The sequence below is a fragment of the Aegilops tauschii genome, chromosome 2 (genome assembly GCF_002575655.3).
Source record: "Aegilops tauschii subsp. strangulata cultivar AL8/78 chromosome 2, Aet v6.0, whole genome shotgun sequence".
Lineage (NCBI taxonomy): Eukaryota > Viridiplantae > Streptophyta > Magnoliopsida > Poales > Poaceae > Aegilops > Aegilops tauschii.
The window spans coordinates 96,005,351-96,010,857 of NC_053036.3; positions in this window are offsets into that span (position 1 = coordinate 96,005,351).

The window sequence follows — 5,507 nt, forward strand, 5'->3', positions numbered from 1 at the left end:
TGTGTGTGTGTGTGTGTGAACTAGTCCATGTTTGTACGATCTCTGGCGGTTTGCTTTATTTATAAAGCGGGGCGAAAACCTTCTTCGGTATTATAGTGTGCAATATGTGTGAGGGACTGTATCCTACTACCTCCGTCCCTCAATAGATAGCGTATAAATTCTGTCAAAAAGTCAATGCTTTCTAAGTTTGACCAAGTATTTTACAAAAATATGAAGATAAACAATAGCACATCTATATCATTATATCCATCATTGGATATATTTTCATAATCTATTTATTAGTATTATAATTGTTGATATTCTCTTCTATATATTTGGTCAAAGAGAGAATTGACTTTTTGACTGAATTTATACGTCATCTATATGGGGACAAAGGGAGTACTAGTTAGTAATTATTGAGAGAATAAATATGTATTTTACCTAATTGCATATCCTACGGTTACTAACACTATAATTATGTTGTTCTAGTTGCATATGCTATGTGCTTACCAGCTGCATATGCTACGGTTACCAACACGATAATTATATAGTTACCCAATGTCAAGTAACTCACACATTATTAGCTTGATAACTACTTAGTATAGTTACCTGACACATCCATTTTGCATCATTATTTTCTACTACTCCCTCCGTTCCTAAATATAAGTCTTTTTAGAGATTTCACTATGGACCACATGTTGGGGAACGTAGTAATTTCAAAAAAATTCCTACGCATACGCAAGATCATGGTGATGCATAGCAACGAGAGAGGAGAATGTCGTCAACGTACCCTCGTAGACCGTAAGCGGAAGCGTTATGACAACGCGGTTGATGTAGTCGTACGTCTTCATGATCCGATCGATCCAAGTACCGAACGCACGGCACCTCCGAGTTCAACACACGTTCAGCTCGGTGACGTCCCACAAACTCACGATCCAGCAGAGCTTCGAGGGAGAGTTCCGTCAGCACGACGGCGTGATGATGGTGATGATGATGCTACCGACGCAGGGCTTCGCCTAAGCACCGCTACGATATGACCGAGGTGGATTATGGTGGAGGGGGGCACCGCACACGGCTAAAAGATCAATGATAAACTTGTGTGTCTATGGGGTGCCCCCCTCCCCCGTATATAAAGGAGTGGAGGAGGGGGAGGGCCGGGCCTCCCCTTCCAAGTAGTAGGAGTAGGAGAGAAGGAAGGGGAAGAGAGAAGAGAAGGAAGGAGGGGGCGCCACCCCTCCCCTTAGTCCAATTCGGACTAGGCCTTGGGGGGGCCTGCCCTAGGCAGCCCCTCTCTCTCCCCTAAAGCCCAATAAGGCCCATATACTCCCCGGCGAATTCTCGTAACTCTCCGGTACTCCGATAAATACCCAAATCACTCGGAACCTTTTCGATGTCTAAATATAGCCTTCCAATATATCGATCTTTACGTCTCAACCATTTCGAGACTCCTCGTCATGTCCCCGATCTCATCCGGGACTCCGAACTACCTTCGGTACATCAAAACACATAAACTCGTAATACCGATCGTCACCGAACGTTAAGCAGGCGGACCCTACAGGTTCGAGAACTATGTAGACATGACCGAGACACGTCTCCGGTCAATAACCAATAGCGGAACCTGGATGCCCATATTGGCTCCCACATATTCTACGAAGATCTTTATCGGTCAAACCGCATAACAACATACGTTGTTCCCTTTGTCATCGGTATGTTACTTACCCGAGATTCGATCATCGGTATCTCAATACCTAGTTCAATCTCGTTAACGGCAGGTCTCTTTACTCGTTTCGTAATGCATCATCCCGCAACTAACTCATTAGTTACATTGCTTGCAAGGCTTATAGTGATGTACAATACCGAGAGGGCCCAGAGATACCTCTCCAACAATCGGAGTGACAAATCATAATCTCGATCTATGCCAACCCAACAAACACCTTCGGAGACACCTGTAGAGCACCTTTATAATCACCCAGTTATGTTGTGACACTTGGTAGCACACAAAGTGTTCCTCCGGTATCCGGGAGTTGCATAATCTCATAGTCATAGGAACATGTATAAGTCATGAAGAAAGCAATAGCAATATACTAAACGATCAAGTGCTAACCTAACAGAATGGGTCAAGTCAATCACATCATTCTCTAATGATGTGATCCCGTTAATCAAATGACAACTCATGTCTATGGTTAGGAAACATAACCATCTTTGATTCAACGAGCTAGTCGAGTAGAGGCATACTAGTGACACTCTGTTTGTCTATGTATTTACACATGTACTAAGTTTCCGGCTAATACAATTCTAGCATGAATAATAAACATTTATCACGATATAAGGAAATATAAATAACAACTTTATTATTTCCTCTAGGGAATATTTCCTTCAGTCTCCCACTTGCACTAGAGTCAATAATCTAGTTCACAACGACATGTGATTTAACACCAATAGTTCACATCACCATGTGATTAATATCCATAGTTCACATTGCCATGTGGCCAACACTCAAAGGGTTTACTAGAGTCAGTAATCTAGTTCACATCGCCATGTGATTAACACCAAAATAGTACTAAGGTGTGATCATGTTTTGCTTGTGAGATAAGTTTAGTCAATGGGTCTGCCAAATTCAGATCCGTATGTATTTTGCAATTTTCTATGTCTACACTCCTCTGCACGGAGCTACTTTAGCTAATTGCTCCCACTTTCAATATGCATCCAGATTTAGACTTAGAGTCGTCTGGATCAGTGTCAAAACTTGCATCGACGTAACCCTTTACGATGAACCTTTTGTCACCTCCATAATTGGGAAACATATCCTTATTCCACTAAGGATAATTTTGACCGATGTTCAGTGATCTACTCCTAGATCACTATTGTACTCCCTTGCCAAACTCAGTGTAGGGTATACAATAGATCTGGTACACAGCATGGCATATTTTATAGAACCTATGGCTGAGGCATAGGGAATGACTTTCATTCTCTTTCTATTTTCTGCCGTGGTCGGGCTTTGAGTCTTACTCAACTTCACACCTTGCAACACAGGCAAGAACTCTTTCTTTGACTATTCCATTTTGAACTAATTCAAAAACTTGTCAAGGTATGTACTCATTGAAAAAACTTATCAAGTGTCTTGATCTATCTCTATAGATCTTGACGCTCAATATGTAAGCAACTTCTTTCTTTGAAAAACTCCTTTCAAATACTCCTTTATGCTTTCCAGAAAATTCTACATTATTTTCGATCAACAACATGTCATTCACATATACTTATCAGAAATGTTGTAGTGCTCCCACTCACTTTCTTGTAAATACAGGCTATACCGCAAATCTGTATAAAACTATATGCTTTGATCAACTCATCAAAGCGTATATTCCAACTCCGAGATGCTTGCACCAGTCCATAGATGGATCGCTGGAGCTTGCACATTTTGTTAGCACCTTTAGGATCGACAAAACATTCTGGTTGCATCATATACAACTCTTCCTCAAGAAATCCATTAAGGAATGTAGATTTGACATCCATTTGCCAGATTTCATAAAATGTGGCAATTTGCTAACATGATTCGGACAGACTTAAGCATCGCTACGAGTGAGAAAATCTCATCGTAGTCAACACCTTGAACTTTGTCAAAAAAAAACCTTTTTCGACAAGTCTAGCTTTGTAGATAGTAACACTACTATTAGCGTCCGTCTTCCTCATGAAGATCCATTTATTTTCTATGGCTTGCCGATCATCGGGCAAGTCAACCAAAGTACACACTTTGTTCTCATACATGGATCCCATCTCAGATTTCATGGCCTCAAGTCATTTCACGGAATCTGGGCTCATCATCGCTTCCTCATAGTTCGTAGGTTCATCATGGTCAAGTAACATGACCTCCAGAACAGGATTATCGTACCACTCTGGTGCGGATCTCACTCGGGTTGACCTACGAGGTTCGGTAGTAACTTGATCTGAAGTTACATGATCATCATCATTAGCTTCCTCACTAATTGGTGTAGGAGTCACAGGAACAGATTTCTGTGATGAACTACTTTCCAATAAGGGAGCAGGTACAGTTACCTCATCAAGTTCTACTTTCCTCCCACTCACTTCTTTCGAGAGAAACTCCTTCTCTAGAAAGGATCCATTCTTAGCAACGAATGTCTTGCCTTCGGATCTGTGATAGAAGGTGTACCCAACTGTCTCCTTTGGGTATCCTATGAAGACACATTTCTCCGATTTGGGTTTGAGCTTATCAGGATGAAACTTTTTCACATAAGCATCGCAATCCAAACTTTAAGAAACGACAACTTTAGTTTCTTGCCAAACCACAGTTCATATGGTGTCGTCTCAATGGATTTAGATGGTGCCCTATTTAACGTGAATGTAGTTGTCTCTAATGCATAACCCCAAAACGATAGTGGTAATCGGTAAGAGACATCATAGGTTGCACCATATCTAATAAAGTACGGTTACGATGTTCGGACACACCATTACGCTGTGGTGTTCCAGGTGGCGTGAGTTGCGAAACTATTCCGCATTGTTTCAAATGAAGACCAAACTCGTAACTCAAATATTCTCCTCCATGATCAGATCGTAGAAACTTTATTTTCTTGTTACGATGATTTTCCACTTCACTCTGAAATTGTATGAACTTTTCAAATGTTTCAGACTTATGTTTCATCAAGTAGATATACCCATATCTACTCAAATCATCTGTGAAGGTCAGCAAATAATGATACCCGCCGCGAGCCTCAACACTCATCGGATCGCATACATCAGTATGTATTATTTCCAATAAGTCAGTTGCTCGCTTCATTGTTGCGGAGAACGGAGTCTTAGTCATCTTTCCCATAAGGCATGGTCCGCAAGCATCAAGTGATTCATAATCAAGTGATTCCAAAATCCCATCAGCATGGAGTTTCTTCATGCGCTTTACACCAATATGACCTAAACGGCAGTGCCACAAATAAGTTGCACTATCATTATTAACTTTGCATCTTTTGGCTTCAATATTATGATTATGTGTATCACTACGATCGAGAACGATCGAGATCCAACAAACCATTTTCATTGGGTGTATGACCATAGAAGGTTTTGTTCATGTAAACAGAACAACAATTATTCTCTCACTTAAATGAATAACCGTATTGCAATAAACATGATCAAATCATATTCATGCTCAACGCAAACACCAAATAACACTTATTTAGGTTCAACACTAATCCCGAAAGTATAGGGAGTGTGCGATGATGATCATATCAATCTTGGAACTACTTCCAACACACATCGTCACCTTGCCCTTAACTAGTTTCTGTTTATTCTGCAACTCCCGTTTCGAGTTACTACTCTTAGCAACTGAACCAGTATCAAATGCCGAGGGGTTGCCATAAACACTAGTAAAGTACACATCAATAACATGTATATCCAATATACCTTTGTTCACTTTGTCATCCTTCTTATCCGCCAAGTATCTAGGTCAGTTCCACTTCCAGTAACCATTTCCTTTGCAGTAGAAGCACTCAGTTTCAGGCTTGGGTCTAGCTTTGGGCTTC